This window comes from Passer domesticus, chromosome 1 (genome assembly GCF_036417665.1).
Source record: "Passer domesticus isolate bPasDom1 chromosome 1, bPasDom1.hap1, whole genome shotgun sequence".
NCBI classification, from domain to species: Eukaryota; Metazoa; Chordata; class Aves; order Passeriformes; family Passeridae; genus Passer; species Passer domesticus.
This window is the reverse complement of record NC_087474.1, coordinates 44571430-44598942: the sequence shown is the minus strand read 5'-3', so window position 1 is coordinate 44598942 and position 27513 is coordinate 44571430. Positions and strand designations below refer to the sequence as shown.

The 27513-nt window shown below is 43.5% G+C and overlaps 1 long non-coding RNA gene across 5 annotated transcripts; it reads left to right on the top strand.

Annotated features, from left to right (window-relative positions):
• The first annotated feature begins 634 nt into the window (after positions 1 to 634).
• On the top strand, positions 635 to 19597 carry LOC135299026 (uncharacterized). Of its 5 annotated transcripts, none has more exons than XR_010361062.1 (5): positions 635 to 1219; positions 7869 to 8028; positions 12399 to 12637; positions 17521 to 17669; positions 19252 to 19597. It is a non-coding gene; the product is annotated as an uncharacterized LOC135299026 (long non-coding RNA). The 5 variants fall into 5 exon arrangements; XR_010361061.1 differs by lacking the exon at positions 19252 to 19597 and adding an exon at positions 18554 to 19218; XR_010361056.1 differs by lacking the exon at positions 19252 to 19597 and having other exon boundaries at positions 637 to 1219; positions 17521 to 19218.
• Positions 19598 to 27513: the final 7916 nt, after the last annotated feature.

The window sequence follows — 27513 nt, the reverse complement described above, 5'->3', positions numbered from 1 at the left end:
TCTGAACAGATTGTTGTGCATGGTAAGTCAGCCAGACCTGTTACAGCAAAAGTTCACTGTGCAGCACGATTTAATTACAGGAAAACATTGTAGGATTCCCAAGTCTCCTACCACCTCTGCAGTGTGGGAAGTTGTGCAAAACTGGGGGCTGAACTGCACCCACATCCCTGGAGTCCACAGTGTCTCTTTTAGTCATCACGTAATTTTTCTCCACTGGACACCTCACCTCTCTGAAGGCTTTGTTGCCTCATGCATAGGCAGTGCCTGGTGTTTTTATGGCTGGGTACAAGCTGTAGGAATAAGGGAGGGGATGAATGAGAGGTCTGGGCACGCTCCAGCTGTTTCCCCCTGGAACCACACTAATGTGCTGACCATCTGGCCTTGTGCCGCTGTTTCCTTCTGCAGTGGCATTTAGTGCTGGAAGATGTGTGGGCCAAAGCACAATCTCACATTGTTCTGAGAGAACTTTTTCTTTTTTTGCCAGCTATCAAAGTGACCCTGCCATCAAGTTGGTAAAATGCCACACCACTGTTTGAGAAAGGAGGAAAATTCCCATTACCAACTGTGATAAATTTATTCCTGGGTTTACACCTGTGTAAACATGAGGACAGAGAGGCTGGTGAGAGGAGAAGATTTATAGCTGAGAGACTTTAAAAAGATGGTGGCAGGAATAGTAGTCTGCCTCTGCCACCAGGATCATTATCTCTTATTGCCATAATTTTGGGGTAGGCTGCTTGTGTCTGTGTAGCTCTTTACCTTCCAGATGGCCTACAGGTGCTATACAGAATCAGCATTAAAGTCTGCTTGCATAAGGTTTTAGGGAGGGAACATTCGCTTGAAAAAAACTCAGCTTCTCAAAATGCATAAATATTCTGTCAGTGGATTTTTTGACCCAGAATCCAGATTTTCAAATGTTTTTTTTTTGCTTAAGAAGGGGGATAGGCTTTAAGAAGATGCCCCTTCTTGCCTCGTTGGTAACATCAGGGCAGGGTCTACACCAACACCAGGTGTTTGGCATCATTCAGGGATCTGCTCAAGGCTAGAGTTTCTGTTTTGCAGAAGCCAGTGGAGGTTTTTGAAGTCTGATGCCTTCTGAAAACACATCTGGGTTGTTCTTCAGTTAGGTACAAATGCCTGGGGGAAGGCCCTTTCCTCAGCCCAGCTTCCCCTCTCTGGGCTGCAATTTTGGAGGCTCTCCCCATGCTTTTTCTCCACCCAGGTAAGTGAGGATATTTTTGTCATACTCTCAGTCCTGGGCTGTATTTTGGATTTCTGGAGTGGATTTCTGCTGATGACACTGCAGTATTTATCTTCATTGTTTAAGACCTTGCTGGGGGTGCATACTTTTTTCCAGAAGTCCTGGTGAAACCATTTTCTTGTATCTGTTTTTACCTCTTGGGAGTGTGGTTAGGATGCATGTACCTGCTCTGTTTCTGAGTGAACACAGAACAGAATGTGTCCTTCCACCTCCTCTGGCTTTGGTGTCCACAGAGCACCTTTGAACACACAAGGGATGAGAGACCCTGCCCTGGCCGCCAGCAGCACTCATCCACACAGGCTGGGATAACACAGAAGAGCATTTCACTTCCAGACAAAGCCACTTGGCTTCACCTTGTTTCTTCAAAGGGGGCTCTGATTGTTGTTGCAGCACCATAAATCATCATGGCCAGGAAATATCCTTTTGAATCCCACAGGATCATTTTAAAGCTCTGGACTGTATGTGGTCTTTTGGCAAATACTAAATGTACACTTAAAAATTGAAGGGCAGTTTTCCCCCTGGAAGTGGTCTGGAAAGGAGCAGATTGTCCTTTGACTGTTTGCAAGAGCTGGAGTTCATTTGTTTGGCTTCTCCCAGCCTCCAGGACTGATGATATCCTGGAAGGCAGGAGGGGCATGTGGTTTGGAGGGGCTGGGGCAGGTAGAACAAGGTTTTGAAATTGCTAGCAGTTTAATACTTTCACATCCAAAAGATATCTTGTCTCTTGAATGTATTGTGCTCAGTTATTATTTTCTTTGACCAGAGGCCAACAAATAGCAAGCACACATATATATTTTGTAGAACAAAATTAAGAAGTGGTTTCTGGTAATAAGCCTTGAAGAATTATTAAGGTGTCTGTGTTCACTCTGCATGATAGAAGGGGAGGAATCAATGCTGAAATTGATACTCATAAACAACACAAAAAAACCAGAAAACTTCCATCCTTTATAAAGAATGGTGAGAAGGATTCTGAGCAATTTTAAGTTTAGTAAACATTTCTGAAGCTTTGAAACAAATTACTTCAGGGAGCTCAGAATGGAGCACACTGTGGTTCACTATCCAGAGATTTTTGTAAAAGACTGAAATTCAATGAACTTTGTGCTCCTGAATGTGTTAAAAGATTAAGAACCCTTATCATATGCTACTTGAAGACAACTGAGCTTTTGCCTTGGTCAAACAAAGGTCAGACCTAAATGAAGGACTGAGGTTTTCAGCAAAGCAGATGTAATGTCCTGCGAGTTGTAGGTAGAACACCTCTGTCTAATCAAGCAGATCCTGTTGTCCTGGCAAAAAGCCAAAGCTCATGTCTTCAGGGAATGCCTTTTTCTTGCCTTGGGAGAGCAGTCTCCAACTGCAGCTGCCCAGGATAATATCTGATTGCAGAAGGCATAAAAGTCAGTATCTACTGCAACCATCCCACCACAGTGAATCCACGTTTTATTTCTACCTAATTCATCTGCTGCACACCCTTTTAAACCAATGAAGGGGGCTACAAAATTTGCCCTTGCACAGATAGAGTACAGCACCATGAGAAGCTCAGAGAAGCTGGGCAGGGAATACACTAGCTGCCTGCCTTTTCCAAAAAGGAGCAAATTCCTTTTCTCTGATATTCCATGCTGGGCCCTGATGGCAGTGGGCTATTAATAGTAGCAGGTTACTCTAGAAGAATGCATGAGGAGGGTGATAGGTGTAGCCCACAGGTTTTCATCCCTGTTGAGGGATGCAGCAGTTAGTTCACTTCATCTGGGTCACTCTGCTCTCAGAAGATTTGTCCTCATGAATCTATAGACTTGGAACAGGCTGTACCAGTCACTTTGGGGCTTCAGCCTCAAGTTGTGCAAAACTGCAGACTGAACAGTGCAAAACTGTCATTAGCTATTTGTTAAACTAGGAAAAGAAAAAGCACAGTATTTCACCATCCTGACACCTCGTCTACTACATGAGTTTGTCCAGAAGGCAGCCATATATATGTTTGTCTCTGTATCAGAGAATCTGAGTTAATTTAGTTGTTGGGGTATTTTTATGCCAAGGATAATAAGCCGAAGGGCTCCACACCCAGCAGTGATTTTGTAGAGGGGTGTCATGAATGTGGATCAAGTTTACAAAAACATATTTTTATTGTGCTTATCCCTTTTCTGAAAATATCTAGATTAATGGTAGAGGTGACAGGCCATATAATCCATAAAAGGCAAATTCTACATCACCAAATAGTCTCACCAAAATTAAACTCCCCTGTATAATGGTAGAGTAGTGTATGTATTAAAAGTGAATATATCTTTCTGACAGCTAAAAAACAAAGCCCTCCCTCACCTCTCTTTTAATAGCAGTGGTTCTGAAAAAGGCATTAGTTTTACTGCTGTCCTTAAGGCTAAAAGGAGAGCACATGTGACTCTTTGGTCTTTCAAATAAAATGAACTTTATTGCAAAATGTTTGTTCTTTCGTTGTTTTGCCAGTTGGGTGGCTTCAAGAGTTTGCGTAATACGTGGACAACATTGTACAGTAATTGTTCCCCATCCTCAAAAATTCACAGATTATGAATTCATAGCATTTTTAATGCAGTTGACTGTGGCTGTGAGCTTCTCTGTAGCTAGAAAAGACAGTACAGACTGCACGTATACAGCTTCATCAAATCCATATTTATCCTTAGCCTAAATTAGTGAAAAATACATCAACCTCAAGTCTAGTGCAAGGGGTACCCTCAGGGTGGCAGGGTGTGAAGCCCAGATTTATTTTGGGTACCCTTAAATAATGGGAAGTCTAATTGAGGTGCCTGGTTCAGGAATATCACCAGAGCCACAATACCTACAGCCAGTGTAAGTAAGACCACTCCAGAGGGCAATGAGATTGGGATGCATCACCCTACAGTACCTCTTTATCTATCTAGGCAGAAGTAAAATAGAGCTCTTAGGTGACCAGTCAGTAAAACAGGGTACAGGTAATGTGTGGAGTTGACATGTACCGAGGCCTGTGTGTCTGAAAGGTTCAGGTCCTGCCAGAGAGGACTGTGGAGGTAGTGAAGTGTCAGAATAGCTGCTGTTGTATTCCTAGCACTGCTGAGACCTAGGCAGAAGAATGACCTCACAGCTGGAGGTGGGAAGGAAAAAGGGAAAACAGTGAGATAAAGACAGAGGAGCAATTAGGAATAAGGCATGTGAGTAAAGGAAGGAGAAAATGCAAGGAAAGCTAGAACAAAGAAGCTGAAAAGGACTCAACGCTGTAGTAGGTGCGCTTTATAGTGGTGTATATATCTACAAACCTGCTCTGAGCAGTGTGTTTGTTCCTCTCTCAGCAGAATGCACGGGTGCTTCAGTTCCTCACCACTGAGCATCTCTAATGAATGCTCTTTTGTAGCCTCCTGAACACCTCCCATGGCTAATGCAGGGTACGCTAACATATTTGTGAAGGTTTGCTTAGCAATGAATAGATCTGCTCTAACTTCAAAATACATCAGTGGCATGTAGCCTCAGGACCCGCCGTATCTTAAACACATCCCTGGTGGCAAGGCAGATTTAACTGCACACAAAGCCATGCTGCTTTCCTTCTTTAGGGCACCGCCTCCACATTCAGCTAGAGGAGCTGCAGCCATGCAGAGCACATCACCCTGATGTGAGCCACAGGGAACAGAGGTGTTCTCCCCACAGGTGAATTTGTCCCTGCCCATCGTATCATGGGCCCAAGCATCAGCTTCAGCACTGGAAAGATTTATATCTGATTGCTGTTCTTTTAAAAGAATGCCATTCTCTGAGAGAATTTCAGCGCCTGGGGGCAAAAGGAAAGGATTGTTTTGGTTGTTTTGAATTGAGTGTTGGCTCTTTGCATGTCAGGGTACTCTGCTTAGGTTTCCCACTTGTGGGTTCTCTGCGTGCGTGCTGGAGTCTTCCAGCAGACCTCCCTGGTAGCACTGCAATAGTGAAGTGGGTTAGACACAACTTTGAGAGGGCTTGAAACTTGACAGAGTTTTTCTGTCTCTGAAACAATGAAGTTATGCCCACAGGGAGGTCCTGAAGACCTGGCAGGTATTCTTGGTACAAAAATTGGACAGAAGTCTCAATCCTACATCTCATCCCACCATATGAACACAAGTGCTCCATGGAGGATTCCTTTAGGACGGATGTAGTGCATGAAGAACTAATTTTGCAGGGTGAGATTGATCTCTGCTGCCTCTGAGCACTGTGCATAAGTGAAGTGGGAGGGGGAATGGTACTGGGGAAGCTGCAGCCTGTCTGTTCTGTGCTTGACAAACATCAAGGGTCACTGCCTGTGGAGTATAGTTTGGAGCAACCCTATGTAACATCTTGAGCAAGAGGATATGGGAATCTTCTCTTCAGTTCCTTCATTTCTCTGGTGCTGAGATCTGAATCCCAGAGGTCTGAGCATTTGAAGAAATCATCGCCCATTCCCAGCTTCATAAATCCACAAGGTTATTGAACTTAGAAAAACTGTTGATGAGTTTCTGTAAAAGGAGGTGGTGGCTTCAGAGTGAAGATTTGCTTATCCAGAGTGACTGAGAAAAACTTACTCTGAATTAACAAAATATGTGAATTGAAAGTGGATTATCAATGCCATATAAATGGATGAATTCCTTAAATTCTTCTCTTCAGAATTAAAATTATCCTAATTTGTTTCAGTATAATTATGAAAGGGAATGTTATACAGGTCTTTAATGAGATATAGCTTACTGACCGTAAAACTTAGCCTGTGTTAATTTTTTTGTCTCTCCCAGTAGGGGTGAGATTGGGATACAGTTTTGGATTTTTTTGTTAGTAGGAAGCTTGTATTGTCTTCACTGGGGATTTCAGTAACTGATTCTGGTAATGTAGGAATCGGTTTTTATTATGATTGTACTATTTATAACATTAGGAAATGAAATCTCTGAATAAGTGATTAATTAATCCTCACCATGTCCCTGTGAGTATTTGTAGCAACTTCTCTGTTCATTGCTGTGCTATGTCTGCTTTTAGCATGGAATACAGCAACCAGTTATGGCAGAGAAGATGAGAATCAAATCTTATTGGACACATGGGACGAATTAAGCAAGTAAAAAATGTTACTGCCCAGCTTAGAATTTGGTCAAGGCACTGTGAGAAAATGTCTGGGGAGTTTTAGCAATCAGGGTGCCTGCTTTATGTCTAACCAAATCCACACATGAGGGTGCAACACACAGAGTGCACTGTGGTGAGGACCAGCTTAATAGCAGGATGTAAATTTTGTACAAATAATTGTAAAGATGTAAAAATAATTTATCTAATTTCCTTCAGTTCAAAAGGAGAATTTATCTGTTTAAATTAAATTCCTTAAAAAATATTAAAGAGGGGAGAAAACCCTCTGAAAAGATGATTGCCTTCGGAGGAAAGTTTATACACCTTCAGAGGAAGGCTTATTCTCCATTGTCATAGCTTGCTCCATCAGTGTTGCAGTGCAAAGTGGTACTCCTCACAGTCCCTTGTCTGCACAGGCAGCTTCTTCTTTTCCTCAGAATACAGTTTATTTTCTACCCAGTGCTAAATCTTATGTTTGTCTTACTACTTTGAATGAGCACAAGCACTGTGCTTTTGTTCTTCTCATTTTCCAGTGTCTTTTTGCTGATCTTCTCTGCATGTATCTGAAAGGTCAGGAAAACACATCAATATGGAAAAGGACCTCCTGCCCCTTTTAACCTAACCTGTGGGAGGGAGAGAAGGGAGATTGCCACTTATGAAAGGGAGATTTAAATATACTTGAAAAAGCACTGTGGGAGTGAGGGTTTGGAAGGACAGGTGTTGACAAGACCATTCTCTGCAGTTCACAGGATGCCTTTGTGAACTCGCAGTCTCCTCCTCCACAGCAGTGTGTACAGACAGATCCATAGAGCTGAAGCATGTCCCAAGAAAGAGGCACTCTAACAGGGAATGGCCCTCTCATTTCAGCATCACTGACCATGAAGGTCAGGCACAGGGAGTTTGACTGAGACTCACCGTGTAGTTTGAGGGCTACCAAATGTTGATCTCTGTCTTCTGCTGCCTGGGTTTTCATCAGTACTTTCTGGTTATTGCTGTCTTATTTCCCTTCCTCAAGGCGACTGGCTCCTTCTTCTGCACATAACTCCCCATGCACATTCCAGAGCATCAGAGAGAGCCTCCACATCTGCAGAGCAGCTAGGTTCCTGCTGTACCATCACTGTTGCTGTGAGGCCTATAATTGAGTTCTTGTCTAATCTCTAGCCTGAATACAACAGACAAGTTTACTAATCATGTCCTCTGTAGCCAACTTGCAGCCTCAAATATTCTGCTCAGAGTGCTCCATTAACAGAGCACTCCTGGAATCTCCTTGGCAGTCAGTGGAGAAGAGGGAGCTCTCCCTTTATTTTCCAATGATGAACACTTCTTGATTGCTCACATATGATCTTCATACAAATGTCTTATAATAAGTGCTAACAATTCAGGCCTTAATTTCCGAAATTACTTTAGTCTTTAAATACCTGTCTTTGAATTTAGCCTTAATTGATCCATCAGATGCAAGACTCTTGAACACCCTGCTAAGGTACCTTCTTTTCTCCCCAGCCCAATCCCGGGTGCTTTTTTAAAGAACAGATGTTCACTTGCTGCTTATTTGGCTTGCATATTTTGGCAGGTACTGGTGTGGAAAAGTGGCTAATTGCTCTGCCCTCCTTCCAGCATCAAGGTCAGAAAACAGAAATGCAGAGAGCAAAGTGAGCCCCCCTTTTAAAGCATGGAATTTGAGTTTCAAAGTGCAGCCATCCATCCTGGATTAACAGCAGCATTTTGCACAGGTATCAGTGGAGTTCTGCAACCCACACTACCTGTCTGCTTTGTTTGTGGTTTCTCTGTTGTGTTGCATTTGTCTTACCAAATCAGCAGTAGCAAACAAACCTTTCCTTTTTGCATATATCCACAGATATAACCCTTTTTCTGGGGAAAACAACAGTGCCCATGTGTCTCAGAAAGCTCAGCATTTGTGCTGCTGAGTGCAGGATGGTGCTGCTCTTTCTGCACACTGGTTGTGTCAGTCACCAGAGCAGAGACAGACGCAGAGGACAGAAACAGTGATGTAAATGTGTTTTACCTCTTCCTGGTGTCATCTGTTGGACTACTGAAACTGCTTCGTTAAAAGCTTTTAAAGAGTACCTTTGGAGCAAAAGCCTTTTGCAAAAAAACCAGCTGTTAGAACATACTTTTGCAGATGATAAAAGCAGAAGCCCACGTGGTAGATATTTTTCAGTCTTCCCTTTCCTTCCTTGTTTGTGTCCTGCACCAAGCCAAGCCACTTTGGGCCCATTCTGGCTCTCAACTGACTGCACAATTCCAAAGACAGATGAGGAAGAGTCAGGCTGAAGACAGATGAAGAAGAGTCAGGCTGAAGACAGATGAGGTGTGTGGCACATTCCATTTTGAATTGTCTCATGTGGGTAAGCTGCTGACATCTGCTCTAAGTTAGCTGTGCCTCTTGAGACACTGCTTTCACACTAAAATCAAAGTCTACGACTCCAAAAGGAGAGACAAAGCGAGGAAACCTTTCAGGGTCTTGAGCTTGTTGGGTGAAATTTCTTACACTGAAATGCCCAGTGTTGTCAGGAAAGGGAGCCTAAGATTTATGCACTCAGAAATGAAAACTGAAATTGGTCCATTAGACTGGGCAGAGAGCAATTTACCTGCAGATGCCTTTACTCTAAAGGAGAATGCAGACACTTCACTAGGCAGAAGCAATAGACATTGAGATAAGATGGGACCGTGAATTTGGCTTCCTTTGCAGCTCCAGGCATCTCTGGTCTTCTTTCAGGTCTCTGGAATGCTTCAAAAAGCTGATACTGAAGAATTATTAACAGAAGAAGGCCCCTTACATTGTAATTGTCATCACAGATGCCTTAATGAGCCCTCCCTGTGGAGGGGGGCCAGATTTTGATCCCAGTGGTGTAAATGTGGAGTAGTGGATTTTAGTGAATTTCAGCGAGATTCCTCTAGAAAAATCCATGTGTAATGAAACTGAAACACTTTTGAAGGAATACATTTTTATACTTAGCTGCCCAATCCTTCAGCCTTAAAAAGTTTTTTGAGATTCTCATGTTGGTTTGATGTGGCAGGGCAAGAAGATATCTAATTAATAATTATTCACACTCTTACAGGAATTTCCTTCTTGCAGTCTAACATACCTCAGAAAAGGACTCTGAACAGCTCAGAACCTCTCTGAGGTGATGGCATGGTCACCCATCTGTATCTTGCCTGGAAGTGTTTTGCACACCTTTTGAGGCTTAGTTGCTCAAAAGATCATAAAATGATATTTTGCCTGAACTTCTGTTCATCTCTATCTCTCAGTGGAGAGAGCACTAGCAAAGCAGTAATCTCCCCTGGGACTCCTTACCTAATGCACGCTCTAAGTGATCAAGACATGCTGCTTACTTTCTCATCCACAAAAAGAGAAGTGTGTGGCTTACTAAGACTTGAGCGATGAAAGAGCAAAAAAGCTGTAATGAAGTGGATTGATGACAGTAAAACCAGGTAATGAACATGTAAAAGTTAATTGCTGAAGGCATTGCACGTGGACAGAGCTGTTTTATGCAGACACAAGCTTGGCTGTTTGCTGGGATATAGCAGGGTACACTGAGCACCCGTGGCCTTACACAGGGTCTTCACACCAGGGCTACGCGTTTATTCTGACAATCAGATAACTCTGCTGGCAGCTGCTGCCGTCACTCCACAAAGTTTAACTTGTACCATGGGCTGAAGTGCTTGTGCTACAGCAGAACCCCGAGGCCAACACCTCAAATATGGTGTTCAATTTTGGACCCCTCACTACGAGAAAGACACTGAAGTTCTGGAGCATGTCCAGAGATGGGCAATGAAGCTGGGGGAGGGTCTGGAGCACAAGTCTGATGAGAAGTGGCTGAGGGAACTGGGATTGTTTAGCCTGGAGAAAAGGAAGCTCAGGGGAGGGCTTGTCACTCTCAACAACTTCCTGGAAGGAGGCCGTAGTCAAGAGGCAGTTGGCCTCTTCTCCCAGGTACCAAGCAATAGGAAAAGAGGAAATAGCATCAGGTAGCACCAGGCGAGGTTTTAATTGGATATCTGGAAAAATTTATTCATTGAAAGGGTTGTAAAGCATTGGAACAGGCTGCCCAGGGAAGTGGATGAGTCATCATCCCAGCAGGTATTTAAAAGATGCATAGATAGGGACATGATGGACCTGATAGTGTTAGGTTAATGGCTGGACTCAATCCTAGAGGTCTCTTCCAAATAAAATGATTCTATGATTCATCTTTCCTCTCCTGCTATTTTAACTCTGATTCTGCTGAAAATTTGGCACCATGTTCCAGAAGTTAATCAAACCCTTGTCTACTCTACTTTGCTCAAAATTTTCATTTAGAAAAATTATATTAAGAGCAACCCATCAGGGAAAATGTCGTAAAATTATGCTGAAATCCTATGCAATGTGAGTCTGCAGGATTGAGATCTTAATATCTCTGATGGTTTTGATTTAAGGCTTTAGATTAAACCACCAACAGTATAATCTGTGTCTGTGTGTATGCATAACACAATAATGTTTTTACTGCACACAGATTCATACATACAATGAGACAGAGCAAGCTGTCTGTAAATTTGGATTCAGGAAACAGATGTGCCTGTGTCTTGCAATGTCCTCAGGTCTCTAAAGGAGACAAACTGCAAAGATCAAGAATATAAATTACTTTAAAAGTGGATCTCCATTATTCCTGAAGAAGGCAGGAACAAATAGCAGACATTTACTCTGAAATTCAACATGGTGGTTTCCAATCTGCAATGTAATTGCACTTGCTCATGTCATGACAGAGAACCCTGAAAATTTTACAGGTGGCCAATAGACCTAATAAGTGAGCCTCAGCCATCTTCTGTGAAATCCTTGAAATGGTGAGACCCAAGCAGCACCACCATGCCTTGGGGTCAGACTCCTCCTTCATGGAACAGAGCTGACAAAGCTCTGGGTAGCTTCTTGGAGGGCATGGAAAAGCCTTTCATGATTGACCAAACTTTTAAGTTCTTAAAACCTCCAAAGGTTTCTGAAAGAAATCTAGTCATTGTTGATACACTTGTCCATATATTTTCTTAAATTGAAGAGGTAAACTAGGACCTTTTTGAGAAGTAAACTAAAACCTCTTTTTGGAGTCTTCTTTCCCTGGCAGACTGTTGGGATACAGATATGATCAGATCTGGATGTGAGTTATCCATGGTTTGTGGTTTAATTTTGCAAAACATGAATCTCCCACTCGAACTTTCCCAAGAGCATCTTCCAACGTTATCACATGTCTGATTGCCTCTTGTGCTGGCCAGGGCTGTGAGGATCCACTGTGAGCAAACTGAACATCTATAACTGTGTGACTTCTATCATGCTGGGTGGTCTTGTGGTTCAGTCCTTCATCCAGAAGTAGGGATAGATAGCAGGGGAAGGGTGCAGACTAGACCAACCATAGATCCATTGACTCTGATGCTGAATTTTCATTTTGGCTAAGCTAGTGCCCTTGGAAAACACTAAAATCTCAAAAAGAAATGCAGAACAGCACTCAGCTTCTTTAATATGTGAGCAATGTTGGATACCACCTTCATTCTTACTCTTCATTAATAGTAGCAGTAGTAGTAGTAGTAATAAGAACAACAACAACAGTAACAACAACAACAATAACAACAATAGTAATAACAATAATATTGCCTTGAAAACCTAGTTGGTGTCCTTCTTTGTGAGTTAGATCTACAATAAGTGACACCTGGTTTTTGTGTTTTTCCTGTTCTGAGTTTCCAAAAGCTGTTTGTAAGTCTTACTAGGGCAATAGCCTGAATCTTTGAGAGGAGAAATTGTCTTTCCTTGTTCTGAAGCAACCTCTCTGACTAATCCAAGGTCTCACATAAAGTAGCCCTTGTCATGTCTTCTGGATAGTTGAGAGTTGGTAAAAGGTAGCGAGAAATGGAGGAACCTCTGAAAAAGTAACATGCTTCAGATCCAACACTGTGAGTCACTTCATGTGGTCTAGGGGTTTATCCCTTAGTAAGGTGCAGAGCCTGACAGTGCTGTGTCAGTACAAATTACACCATGGATGCCTCTGCTATCATTACTGCCTGTTATTTGTGTCACAGCACAGCCTTATTGCTAATTTTTCCTCCTCCTTTTCTTATATAGGCCCCTTTCTGTCTGCAGGCAAGTCAGGCAGTGAGCTTTTCAGTGATGACAGCAGGCCACAGTATTTACTGAAGGCAGCAGAGTTGTTGGTTTGGGGACACATGGGAAGACTGAAGGAAAAAGGAGGCCAGTCCCAGTCTCTGCCTCAGCTTCACTCAGGCTGGAGTCTTGGAGGTTGAAGTGAATCCCAAGGACTCTGAAGAAAGCAGGCATGAAGAAATCTGGAAGGGATTAAAAAAGTAAGTCTGTGTATGGTCACTCAGCAGTATTAGGGTCTGTCTCACTCCAGACACTGAGGCCAAATTCATGGGAATGAAGTGCTAGTGTGATTGAGTTTGGGCTGGCAAAAGCTAGCCAGCCTTGACGGGAGCAGCCACAGAAACAACCAGCAGGGTCCTGCTGCACAGGATGCCCGTGGCAGGGCAGCCTGGCACTCCTGCCAGCAAGAGGTGAAGGAGCCAGAGTGTGTCACCTCCAGAGCTGTTGACCCAGCACAGCCTGGTCCCTAGGGGCGAGTCCACTCCCACTGACCCAGGAGTGCTCAGTCACTGTCTGTCAGGAGCTGGGAAGGATCGGGAGCTGGATACACGTGGAGTGATTTGAAGCATCTGGAATGCTGCTCTGGGTTCTTCAGAAGAGAAAACATCACTGCTAAAGTCAGTGTTGGGTCCATACATAACCTAGCTTTGGAAGAAATCCCAGCAGTTTTGCTGGTCAATCATTTCTTCAGGGCTTAGAGCTTTCATTTTCTTACTATAACTTTGATTTGCTCTGACTTCATATGGACAACAAAATCTGTTAAGTGTCACATCTTGCAACCTATTTACTTGGTGGAGAGTCAGAAAAACACTGCCATACAAACTTTGAGGATAGAATAGGTTGATTTTTAAATGAAACTGCTTTGATGGCCTGATTATTATAAACATTATTTGATTTTGGTGTTACCCTCCTTGAAACCTGAACACATGCTTTGAAATAATGGTGGAGATTCAGTCTCTTAAAATACCTGCTCTGAACTTTATTGACAACACAAATTCTCCATTCTCAGTTGAGTTCCAACTTTTGCAGTTGCTTTTCAATCACACTGGCAACTGCAGGAGCAGAATGGCATCCTGAAAATTAAAATCTCTGTTAGGCATCCCTTATCCTCCATAACTTAAGAGAAAAGGCTATAAACACTGCATCCTAAACTCGTTGTTGTGCTGGCTCAGAAAGTGTGAGCTGTGAAACCATTAATTTTCTTCTGTGGCACCGAGGACTAAATTTTACTCTGACACTGGAAAAATGGTGCAACTCTGGATTTACATGAGTGAGGTTATGTTCTGTCTGAAACCTTTGTAGTTGAATGAATTTGGGGAAGTTGTGGGAAGAATTACTTTTGAGTGGAAGGGGATCAGCTTACCTTAATTCTGAAATGTGGGCAGAGACTAAAAGGTACACTGACCAATTCCTAATACTGCAGAATAATCTAAGAAGAGATGTCCTCCTCATTTCTTTACTACAGAGAAAAGAAACAAATAAAGGCAGCTTCCAAGAACACTACTTTTCGCCTGAACTTTACCAATTGCTTAAAAAAAGAACAAAACAAAAGAGTATGGTGAGTTGATAAATACAAAGCAAAATTCTTTGGGAAAGAGGAAAGAACCGGAGTTATTGACACTGTTTTCTAGCTTCTGGATGTACTCAGATTGAGGTTCCTGGAATGCTTATATTATGGTATTTCAGCAATTGAGTAATATCATCATAGTGATGTGGCATGGCAGGCCTCTTATCACACACAAGCTATGTGTGTTGTCTGCAGAACATGCTTATCATGTATCTCACAATAGGTGCTGGCAGAGGGGTGCCAGGTTCTCTGTCCTTAGGAGTAAAGCAATATTAATCCCACAGAAGGCCTTACATGAACCCTCCGAGTCAGTCAAGACTGGTTTTGCATGGAGTAGCTGCTGCTTGTTTTGACTTGCTTGGATTTTGTTTTTATTTTATATTCCTGTTCCAACGTGACTTGCAGAAGTTGCCTAGAAACCATCTCGCGTCAGCTCACTCATCCAGGACACACAGCTGCCCATATGCAGGCAAAGAGATAAGCTTAACTTCCTTAATTTTTAAAGAAATGCAATTAACTCCTCTCTTCCTCCTGCCATGGATGTGATATCTGAGAAGTTGCTTAAAAAACCCCCCAACCTCACTGAGGTAGAAAAGTCTGGCACATGTTACATGGGGAAGTGTGAATGGAGGAGGTTGTCTTCAGGTGGTGGCAGAGTCAGGGCCACGTCTGTCCCCACTAGAAGGTGCAGCAGGCTTGTAGGGGACCCTTTGCTGCTTCTGGTGCCACAAAACAGCCACAGACTTTGACACTTTTGCCTCCTGGCATGTAAAAATGCCATTTATTCCCACTGCTCTATATTCTGTCCAAAACATCCTCTTGGCTCTCCCTACATCCTATAGTACTTGTGACCCACTGCTCTTGTGAAGCCAGTATGTGTTAGGAGGCCTGCAGTTTGATGGAGTTTCTTGTGTTCTTCCAGGATAAAATACTTTACATGTGATAAATCCAGAGGGGCTGATAGCACTAAGCACAAATCTGGTGGTGAAAACATCCTGTGCAAATAGAGCTTGGAAAATAAAGGGCTTGTCTGGGCACCAGCTGGCCTAAAAGAATTTGGATCTTGAATCAGATTCCAAAGGTTTTATTAAGCTCTCTGGGAAAATACAAAACCAGAAAAATAATTTTGGGTTGACCTGTAGCACTTTATTTGGAAAATATTTATTTTGGGGTGCCTAGCCTTTTCGCTTGTAAGTTGGGATGCTTTTCAAATGAAAAAATGCCACCTCAGAAAGATGTGTTGAAAGGAATTAAATACTTCTTAAGATGAAAATTAACGTTTCAACACTGGGAAAAAAAAGAAAAAAAAGCAGCTCCCTTTGTGGGACTTGAAACAATTACATTTGGATTGAATTTCCCAGTGCTTCTTGTCTTCTCAAAACTGCACTTTCTGGCAACATTTTCTGTGACTTGGCTGTGTTTAATGTGTATGCAGGTAGAAGTAGAGGTTTCAAGGACAAGTGTGAACACCTGCAAAATAGGAGGACCTGTATTGCAACTTCCAAATGCAATTCACTGCCAATTTTAACCTGTACCCCCTCACTCCTTCCTCTCTCTCTTACTATCTCTCTCCTGCTGCTCTTGCTTTTTTGATGGCATATTTTAACCTGTTCCCCATGCAATGAGCTTTCCCACCAGCACCTCCTGGGGCTGAGAGGTGTGCCTTGTGCTCCCACACCATCCAGCTCCAGGGGCCACACCAGGATGTGGTTTGTATACAGGAGGCTAGTACAGAAAAACCTAAAATTGTGCTGCACTTGTGGTGCAGTGGAGATGAGCAGGGATGGAGGCTTGAACTCCCCAGGGTCAGAGCTTGCCAAACCTGGGGAAAAGAAGGGGAGAGCCTCTCACTCACCACTTGGGCAGTGGAGGCAGAACGCTCCAAGCTGACAGAGGCTGAACAGCATGTTCAAAATATCAAGTGGTTAAAAAAATGTAAATGGCTATTGACCAGCTGACTGGCCTTCAGGTTTTAAGCCAGCTTCTGTGCTTGCCAGGCTGTAGTCTGGATCTATGAGCACCAGGATGGCATGCAAAGCTTTCATTTAGAAATGCTGGCTGCGATGGCATGGCTGAGGATTTCTGAAAGCCTTGGCAGCCTGAGTGGTCTGGAGCAGTAAGGGTGAGTAGAAAGGGCAAGAGCTTGGTTGTGCTGCAGATTGTTTATCTGAGTTCTGATCCTATTTCCCAGAGCATTTTCTTAGGTGTCAGGGTCAGGAGGAATGGGGACTAAGATAGCTTTAATTGTTAGATCTTAATTTTTATCTGTGACTCAGAAACCGTGGGTAGATTTTGATCACTGCAGGGTAATAGTGTTCACTTGGTTCTCCAGGTGCACCCAAAATGCAAAAGACTGGCTCTCACCAGTTCCAGTGCTCGTGGGCAGCCCTTCGTGAGGATGGCAGAGAAAGTCTTTCTCCATGAATGCTTTAGGGAACACGTTGTACTGGACTCTGAAATGTAAGGGGTCATTTGTTCATACCTTCCTCTCCTCTGAGATTGATAATGAGATATATGAGTACATGACAGAGGCCCTTGAGTTTTCATTTGTGGCTACTGACTGTTCCCACCTTTCAGAAGGTAACGTGAGCTCTGGAGAGACACATGGAATTTGCAAGCATGGTAGAGGTCAGGCAGCAAGACATTGCTGTTTGGAAGGGGGATGCTATATCTCCTTACAGATTTAAATGCACATTGCTCCTGGAAAGCCATTCTGTAAGTCTTGAATACTGAAATAAGGAAATAATTACAATAAAGCAAATAATTTCCTGGAAATAAGGGTGCATTGTGGACGTTTATCTGAAATTGTGCAGAATATCATTGTTCTGGCGATCTAACAGACTAAGGACAGCTTCTAATTGCAGTGCCAATGGCACTGCTACCACTGAATAAAATGTCAGCTCTTCTGAGCTCAAGGAATCCAGAGTTCTCTAAGATGGAGTGTTTATTTCAGCAATTCAAGGATGAAAAACATTCTAGGGAACATTTGAAAGAAATCTTTGTGTGTTGCTACAAAAATGATACAGACTAAACCTATTGAAAAAATCCTAACTTTGCCCTGCAAAAGAAATTTAAATTTTTGAGTAAAAAAACTGATCAGGAGCAGTAGGTGATCAAGTCCCCGCTTGTATGGAGTTGTGTGGCTCCAACATAAACACATGGTGTCATGTTCTCCCTCTATTGCTGCTGGAGAAAACTTTGGAAGCTCATTTAGACTAGATGCAAGTGGAGCTATAATCCACGAGGGAGTCAGAGTGCTCTTGGGTTGTCACAGTGCTCTGGTCGCAGGCCATGGCACGTTACCATCCAGTGTTGCCAAGGCAGCATTGCTGCTGGTAGCTGGGCACAAACTCTCAGGCAGCTGTGGAAATGACTGCTCAGATGGGTGGGCCCTGCCAGTAATCTATAACCTTGTATAGATTTATATACACCTTTATAAATCTTTACCAGCTTATCTTAGTTACAAGCTGATGCCTTCAGTCTGGGAACACAAGGGTTTCCTTTTTAACTGTACAGGAATGTTGAGCAGAAGACTGGCAGAAGGTTAAGCATCACAGAGACCACGACTTTATTTTTAACACAAAGCGTTGTTGTAAATCTCCTAGAAATTCACTTGACACTCAACGTGCCACAGGTTTTCAGAAGTGTGAATGCATTAATCACAGGTAAGGAGATGGAGTTGCAGCTTACAGCAGAAGGAGGGAACTGGTATCTGAAGATCAAAGCATGGCTCGTGCTTCCTCAGTACAAGCAGCAGTCCCTGATGGCTGTTTTCTCTGTGGCTTCAGTTCCCTCCCAGTTATGTCCCCCTATCTGTCCTTGGTTATACAGGCTATATGAAGAGTCTCTTGTAGAAATTAATCAAGTTTACGAGGCAGAGCTGAATTGTGGTTGAACAAGTTTTCCTTGACAAGAGCAAATAAATGGAAGAGCCACAAAACTAAGATGGGAAGCTAATTGCAGACCCTGGAATGTGTTGCTCTGCTTTTTTAGAAGGAAAATGCATTATATTTCAGAAATGTAACAAAACAAGTGCTGTTTTGGTTTTATAGTGATGTGGTATATTTGTATATCCAAACCAGGCCTTTGCTACTGAATCTCTGAATGCTGGGGCTATTAGGTCATCCTGTTATAGTTTCTAAATAAGCAATCAGCTAATTAAGTTATTTGGTAAAAATTCACATGTCTTTGCTGTGTCTCACAGCTTCCCCTACAGCAGTAGTTAAAAGCTGTTGTTGCTTTATTCTCCTGTTTTGTTTGCATGGAGCACTCTAGTTACTATCAAAGGAGCAAAGTTCAGAGAGATCACAGTGCAAAACTCAAGAGCTAAAAATAAAGAACAGGTTAAATTCTCAACACAAAATTGGGCACAATAACCACTGAAGTCAAATGCAGCTCAGCTCCAGTTCTTGCCCGTGTCTGCCTGCAGGAACTCTTGTATCAGGCTTAGTGGCCATAAATTGTACAGTCAAATTTGAATTTAATAAATCTTCAGGAACATGTTTCTCAAAACTCTGACTAAACACATCCTCCCATGCTGTTTCGGCAGCTGTTTCCTGTGTCTCCCAACCCTACAAAAGCAACCTGAGTAAGGTGTCTGGCTGCTTGGACTCAGCAACTTAGCCATAAATCCCTAGCTGTCATTCCTGTGCTGAAAGCTGTCATGGGGCTGCTGGAGGAAAAATTATCCCCAGCTTCAGCCTTGCCTTCAGTCTAGACATATTCTCCTTACCTGGCATGCCGTGGAAGTGAGAAGGTGTTCTGGAGCGTTCACTGATGCTCCGTCTGGGAATCATGATAAACAGAAAATATTTGACAACTGAAACTCAGCTTACAGCCCCTAAGTGCACCAGAGCAGCTCAGCACCTGCAGCCTCAGAAGCTGGGCTGGAAGAGAAGTCAATTTTTTCATACACTATGTAAGGTTGTTAGCAGCCTCCTCATTACGGGAGATAGTTTAGGTAGTGAAATAAAATGCAGGAATCCAGGCTCTAACGAACAGTGTGACAGATCCGTGGATGGGATAAACTGGGGTGGATAAATTGTAGCTACAGCGTGTGGGAGCAGAGGAGGAAATAACAAATGTACAGCCGTGGACTGAAGTGAGGTCTGTACTTAGATGAAACATATTCCTTAGCAATATCAGGGCTGCTGTTGTGGACTCTAAATGGGTTCCTGTGATGAGCCCGATCTTTGATGGTATTGGATTAATATCACTGCTCATTCCAGCTTATTATGTGTCCTGCAGTACCTGTCATGTCTCTCTGCCATCTACTGCAAGTAATGACTCCAGCAATTATGAAGGCTTTGTACGCCTGCAGATCAGAAATACTATCTCACAAAGGGCAGACTTTCCTCGTCTCAGCACTGCAGATTCTTCCTCCACATAGTGATTTGGCCCTTTTCGTCTCCCTTTTCCTCTGCACCCGCTAGTTTGCGAAACAGCAGAAGCTTTACAGAAAAAGAAAAAAAAAAGAGACAGCTTCATCTCCTATACTTCCCATTTTTCTACCCAACCCTCCTCTTTCTCTCTGGAGACAGAAGAGTTTGGTATCAAACATGCAAGTTCTGCTTCACCCAGGGTCTGATCAAAAATGCACTAAAATCAATGGAAAAATTCCTGTGGATTTTGCTGCTCTCTAGATTATTTCCAGCCCCCCTCTGGCTACGGCCCTTTGACTGTACGGGCATGCAGGGTGGCTGTGGGAGCTCAGAGGGGAGGATTTTCAGCAAAGCAGCCCACAAAAGGGAGTCTTGTATCCCTTTGCAAAGCATGAGGCTCTTGAGGTTTCCACTTGGTCCAAATCTGCAATTCATCTGCTTTCCCATGCTCTACTCGCACTGTAACCCACCACCAGCCAGGCACTGTGCTGAGTGCAAGGCAGTGGAGAAGAAGCTTTTCCTTGCTGCTGCTTTTTTCTCTCATCTTTGGTTGTTGCTCCCTGGTCCCCCTCAACTCTCCTTGCCTCGAGCCTGCCCATCCCAGAGCACCAGTGATCCACTGCCTCACTTCCAGCACATTCTTCGTCTCTGCTGACACCTGAGATGGCTGTTTGGTTACTGCTCCCTAATGTGATTGTGAAATCCAAATCACAGCCTGCTTTGCCATCCTGCCCAGCTGCACCTCCCATTGTCCCTGAAGAAGTGCCCCTTTGTTGACTGCATCTTCACAAAATGATGTTGAAACCAGACATGGAAAAAGCACAACCAGGGCACATGGGAATGGTCTGCTCAGAAAGAAAGTATTGGAGGTAATGCTTTGCATTTGACACAGATGGCTTCAGCATGGGAGCTTTGGTTTGGCAAAAATATGGAAATAATAATAGCATTTTTGATCTTCAAAGGGCTCTTCATTCACTAACTAAGGAGTGTAATGTTCAGCTTTACAAATTGGTCATACTCTGAAAATACATTTGGTAGCAAAGACAAAGGGTCAAGCTTTCTGCTACTGTAATGCCTTTGAAATGTCGGTGCCAATTTTGTGGTGTGAAAATTAAGGACCAAAGTCCATTGTAAGGGTACAACGTCCTGTTTAGTCAATGAGAATTTCATGCCTGTTAATGAGAGCAGAATCAGATCCTAATTAATTTCAGGCTTGATGCATATATTCTTCCATTTTAATACACGATTACTGGCAACATCTGCCCTTACATGTGAACAGACTTGAGCTTTGAAATGTATGAATTGGATATTGGTCCTAATATGAGACTTAATATTTCTCACGGTTTCTGTGGGATCCTTTGCCTAGAGAGAGAGAATGAGCCAGAAGTAACCAGCTAGTGTCAGCTGTACAATGCACAAGTGTGTGTTTATGTGCACACCCCCCAAACCACACAGGCTCAGCTGTAGCTTTGCAGATGCCCTAGGATACCCAGGAATTAACCTGGGATGTCAAGTCCTTGGTTTGTCCATGGAGTCAGGAGTCTAAAAAGCAAGCTGCACCAGCTCTGCTGCTGATGTGTAGATGATGTGGCCATGTCTCCACTCATCCCAGCCAGGATTACAAGTGTCCCACCCCAAACACAGTGGGGAAAGGGCAGGGGCTTTCTCCAGGAGCAAGACCTGAGTCCCAGCCTTGCAATGTAAATATGAATCAAAGTAGTTTTAAAGTAAAAAAAAAAAATACTCAGGATTGAATAATTCATCTCTGCAAAGCACAGGGTCCCTGCTTGGAATCATCAGAGCAAGGTAAAGGCTGGATTGTGGCAAGCAGGTCCTAGATCAGCTGCATTTAAAAGCTGCAGACACTGATTCCCAGTTCTCTTGGGTGAGAGACAGATCAACTTTGTGTTTGTGTTTTCAAGATTAAGTATCTCAAATCATAAATGTCAATACAATTATGAAGTACATTGAAAGCTTCCAAGTTCTTTAAAATTAAATAACAAACCTGTAATGCAGCCAAGCCGAGTATTGCTCAGATCCATTCGACCCTTACAGGAGGCAAAGGAGGCTTTCAATTTCTTTGTTCAATCACTTCATTAAATTCCAATTCCTCTTAAAAGCTTGGCAGTCCTAATTTTCTCCTCCTTACTTCTGATACAAGTCCTCTTTTTCTGTGCTCAGATTTCTTATGCTTTCTATGCTTATTCACCTTCCTATATGCCCAAGCCTCACCAAGCCTCAAGGCAGTGCTCTAGTAAGGACAGTTAAAGGCATTTTTGCTAGAAATTTACTTGTCCTCTGTAGCCACTGTGTTAGGCTGTGATGTGTCTGAGTGCAAGCAAGAGAAATGCTGCTCCAGCTTTTTGTGGGGTTTGTGATGGGAAGTGTGCTGCATGCTGTTAGCCAGCAATGCCTTTGGGGGAAATGAAAGTGTATTGGCCAGCCCTCGTCCTCAGCCATATCCCCCCCTTAATGTGGAAACATCCCGGACTGAGAGTCAGGGCAGTCATGTCAGTGGAGTTACATGATAAAGACAAAAGTTCTGACCTCAAGAACATCATTATTGCACAAGAGACAGAGCAGGGCTGAGCCAAGAAATGGGCTGTAAAATCCCAGCACTGCCACCTGGCAAATGTTCCTGACACCCTGGTCAGGTACCTGTAATGTGGTTTTAGCCTGTGAGAAACACCACTGCGAGGGTCTGTGGGCTCTCCAGTACCTGGATGTAGCTCTAGCCCATGGCAGGTACATTTTTTCCTATATGTTTCCCTCTGAGGACAGGATTCGTACCACCATAATCAGTAGTATCAGGGAAATACAACCAACAGGATGCAGCTCAGTCTGAGCTTGCACTTTCATGCTTGGGGTTCATTAGCTTTGCTCTCTCAGGTACTCAGGGACAGGCAACAGCAGAAGATGCTGTAGGAGCCACAAGAAATACACCAATAAGTCCCAAAGGATGCCATTTTTCTCTTTCTAAAAAGAAGTTCTATTCACTGCTGAAGTTGCTTTATACTTTGACTTGCACTTACAGCAGCCTACAGAAGAAGTAGTAGGCTTTACAACCTCTGATGTTTTCTCATTTCTGCTGGGCCATCCCACCATCACAACTGTGGTGCCTGGGCTTATTTTCTTTTATAATCTCTTTCTCGGCTTTTGCTCAGATTTCCTGTCTTGGGGGATCTTGCTTAGGCTGGATGGATTACTCAAATGTTCTTGGTCCAGCTCCAATTCTGGCTTTAATTTATCTCTAGCTGTTAGGGTTTCTGACTGGAAAAGGCTACCCTCTAGATTAGTGAATTCTTAGTGAATGAGGCCCAGGAGCTGACATGCAGCAAACGAGTTGGGATCCCTGAGGGTAAGGCTCGCCATTAATACTGTTGCAGAAGGAGCTTGCCCACAGCACCTGCCTGAAGGACTCCTGCCACCAGCAGGGATGGTCCTCTCAGGAGCAGGGACCCATTCAGCCCATTCCCTGGATCAAGCAAGAAGGTCTAAGTTGTACAGCCCTGTCCCCATGGGCTTCCACACCACTATACCCCATCTCCTTGGGGGAGAAAGGGTCAGTGCTGCACCTTGCTTTGGGCACAGTTATTGAAGGAAAATCAGATGTGGAGAAAGGAAGTTTTCAAATCCTCAGCATGCAAGGTAAGGGAAGATCTCATGTCTGCAGCACAAGGGAGTTTTCGGGCCTGGTGCTGGGTGCACACATCCTTTGCTATGCCAACCCTTGTTGATTCAGCTCTGGGTACAATTCTTAGGCAAAGACACACATGGTCTGTAGAAATTGACATGGGGGGATATGTACTACTCTCCTAGAGAAATCACAACAGAAATTGTCATTTTGTGATTTGTGCTGAGCTTACAGGTCTCTCAGTTAAGACAGACATTACTAATGGCTTAGGACAGCAGTTTTGCAATGGCCAGTGAACTCAGATACCTTGGAAAGGCTGGACATGAGGCTGACTTGGCAAACTGCTGCCAGGACCAGTGCTTGAGGCATGGGCTTTGTTCTGTTTATGTCTTGGCATGGTACCTGGCTTTCAGTAGCTCAGTGCAAAACGCAGACCACTCAAAGTTTGTCTGTGCAAATCCCAAATGTTTTTCAAAAACGAAGCTCCATGACTTGGACACATCCCGAGATGAACCTGTGGTTCCCACCAAACCTTTCACCTCTCCTCATCTGCCCTCACATCTGTGATAATTTAATTGTTTGCCAGTGCCACACAGAAATGAAATAGGACATCAAGGGCTCAACATACTCCTGAAACTCTTAAAACTCTATTCCACCATGCCACAGGAAAACAGATTTTGCTTATTACGTGTGGCCAACAACATACATTCCAGTAGCCTAAATTTACCCAGCAGAGGCCAATAGTATGTAAATCTACCTGAGTCATCGCAGGATTTCTGAGAGGTGATGCTTTAGTTCTCTTAGCACGTCTAGAAAAAGACCTTGTGATTCCCCTACAGGGAGATTGTGTACAAGCCGTGCTAACTGCTGAAAGAAGTGGTCCCAGGACTGTTCCAACTGGCTGATCTAGTGACATGAAAGTGTTGTCGTTTACACACTCTGGAGAGCTTCAGGATGCAGGGAAGATGGATGGTTATTCTTCTTGTGCCTGCCTAAACAGTATATTTGATCCTGTCACTTGCCCTGTGTGAACTGCCTTCTTTAGAAGTCAGTATTAATGATGCAGATCAAATCTAGATGCTGTCACTTATCCCACTTGCTCCAACAGCCTTTGTTAAAAGAAAAAACTAGTCTTTTTGACCTTAAAAAGTGGAGGCGATGTTACTTTTGTAAAACTGTTAGGAGAGGTTCTAAGGACTAGAAAAGTGCTTCTTTGGAAGCATGTATTAGCAAATGCTACTTGATCACAGGGACACTTGTATCCTTGGAAGGAGATGTAGAAAACAGACTTGTCACCAGCTTATATTCCTCACATATTGGCATTGCTTGTTCTCACAGTAAACCTGGCTCTATGGTCTTTAAAGACCCTTTAAAAAAGCACTGCTTGACTATGCAATGAGTGTATATGTAACAGGTAGTGCTCAAGGTCCATTACCACCTTCCCCTTCCTCATCCCACAGTCTAGCCCTACATCATTGCTACCCCCATGAATCGTCTCTTCATCAGACTCTCTCAGCTGGAGCTGACACAGAGATTTGAATTAAGCATCCAGCTCCTCAGGTGTGTAGGCTGCCCACCACATCTGTTTAGCCAGGTGTCAAGTATCTCTCTAGTGCCAGACCAAGCATCTGCTTAGTGCTGCGTCCTGCTTCCAGCAGTGGCCAGATGTGGCTGCCTGAGGAAGCCTTTGAGCATGTCAAACATGCATTTCCTGAGAGTGCTCCTTGCCTTCAACTATCTTCAGGGATTTCCTCAATCAAACGTGCTTTCTATGTATTAGTAACACCCAGGGTATTTATCTTCCATGAAATTGCCTGCTCTCTTCTTAAATCCCGGTTTCAGCTGTTGGTCCAAACTCCTCCTCTCCTCTCCTCTCCTCTCCTCTCCTCTCCTCTCCTCTCCTCTCCTCTCCTCTCCTCTCCTCTCCTCTCCTCTCCTCTCCTCTCCTCTCCTCTCCTCTCCTCTCCTCTCCTCTCCTCTCCTCTCCTCTCCTCTCCTCTCCTCTCCTCTCCTCTCCTCTCCTCTCCTCTCCTCTCCTCTCCTCTCCTCTCCTCTCCTCTCCTCTCCTCTCCTCTCCTCTCCTCTCCTCTCCTCTCCTCTCCTCTCCTCTCCTCTCCTCTCCTTTTCCCCCACATCCTTGCCATCAGTTGTTATTGCTGTGTAACTTTACAATAGCTGTGTAACTTTGAATTGTGCAGTGATTAAAGATCCAGCAAATTTTTAAGAAATCTTTTTAATAGTAGTATATTCCCAGTTTTTTTTAAAAATTATTAAGTTGGAGAGTTTACAGGTTTCAGTTTGGAAGTAATCAAACACTCTGTTTAAAGTGGATAAAAAAGGTCAATGTGATAACTTCCCTTAGGGTGGGGAAATGCTGGGACAGTGAATTGTGCTTGGGAGTGTTAACCTTTTCATCTCAGCAGCAACTGGAACAGTTTGCTCTCAGTCTTCTTGGCTTGCTAAATGTCCAAATACTCCATGAAGAGTGGAGTTGCCTAAATTTACAAACAACTTTGGCTACCCTGAAACAGCAGTTTTTATTTATTTATTTTTAGTTTCCAGCACATAAATTATTCATCTGACAAAAGTACCATAAGCATCTATCACAACACAACCAGTGTCTCCTGGGTGTCTTGGAGTTTACAGCAGACCTGGTAGTCTTACATTGGAGGACTTGGTGGATAAATACATTTGTCCAGGCGTGGTGTGCTTCCTACCAGGACATTGCTGATTGAGGCTGGGCTGCCTCCTTCTGCTTAGACCACAGGGAATTAACTCTTCCTTTTCATGCAGGAACCTGGAGTCCACCTCTCTCCATAGAGCTAATAATAGCAAGTGGACACAGTGTGCAAACAACTGAGAGGCTGAAATTTGTTTGCCTGGAGTACTTGCAGGGAGAGGTTAGCTATGAATAGAGGTCTGTGTAAAAACGAGCCTTGCTTGCAAACAAACTGTCAATGCTGAAGGCTGAAATCTCTAAAATGATTTGTAACAAATAGCTTTGTCAGTTCTATGAGCTTCTGTCTAACTCTTGCACAGAGGGGAGTCACTCCTTTCCAGAGTAAACAGAGCAGCCCAGTGCACTCAGGGGTTACCAGGCTGGAAGAATGCAGTATATTTTCTGTGAGTATTTGCTCTGACTTAAAAGCATGCTTGTCTTATCTGTGTTGACACCTCTCCTGCGTTCATGAGCTGTGAAGACTCAAAACAGTCAAGATCTACTCCTCCGAGTATCTATCAAAAGCAAAATTAAACCTCATTATTTGCAAATGGAATAATAGGTTTTAACATGGGATCCTGTTTTTAGGAAGCCCTACCAGGTCTCTGGAACAAAGGCTATGAAGTGAGCCAGACATGGGCGTGCCAGTCTTTTGTAAATAAAAACATGCATGTACATAAGTGCGTCTAACAAGTACTCAGACAGAATTAACTGTAAGATCCATATCTTGCCAACAAATCTGTCAGGCAGATTAAGTTTGGCGCTTTTTTTTTTTTTTTTTAAGTAGCAATGCCTCAGGCAAAAGTCTGCGTGGCTTGTAGTCAGGCTTATCTGCCCCTTGTTCCTAAGCACCGAAAGCCACCAAAGGGTCTTTTGCAAAACCTTCTCCTGATTGTTAAATTTTTGCTCATCCAGACAGGAAACTAACTCTGCCAGGGCACTTGGGTGGCCAGATGCTACTACAGAGGACATTTGCAAAAGAAACTGTTGGCAGTCCTTCCCTAAAAGCAGAAAAAATACCTGTATCTTCATACAAATCTGTGAGGGTGCAATCTGCCAGAGGCTGAGGCATGATGAGTGCCTAGTCTGGTCAGGTAACATGTTTCTGGGCAATGTTACCCTCTCTTTAAGCATGCAGAGCTGGGGGGAAGCTCATTCCTTCATTGCCTGCTAACCCAGTAAATTGATTTGAGAGGACATGTCTAATGGTTGGTCCATTTGGAAAGGTTTAGGAAGACAACAGCAGTAACTGCTGCTGTGTATTTTTGTCTAGTGTAACTCTGCTGCCTCTTCCCAAACCTCCCAGAAGCCTCACCAGAGCAAAACCATTGATATGATTGCTTGGGTACCCTACCTCCATGACTCAGATGATGGGTGTAGTGCTGTTCTGCCTGGGAGATGTCTTATCTCTCTGCTCTGTAGTTTGCTGTCTGGCTTGCACAACCTTCGTGGCTTCCCTGCTCCCAGCAGTGCTCTACATGCTGGTGGTGGCTGAAAACCTACCTTGTGTGTGTCCATGTACATGTGTGAATCAACATCCTGACACATACAAACTGGAAAAGAGGGCTCTGCAGTTATGGAGTCCATGGATCAGAAGTTAGGAAATGCTGTTAAGTGGCTGTTCACATGCAGGTTCTGCTCCCATTTGCCTCCATCATGGGCTAAAAATCAGGGAGGGCTTCTGCAGAAAAATACAGCATTTCATTCCATGTATGTATGTGGAAGAAAAAGTGTTGTGGAAAAGTTTATGTTTGTCAAGTCCCAAGCGTTCATAA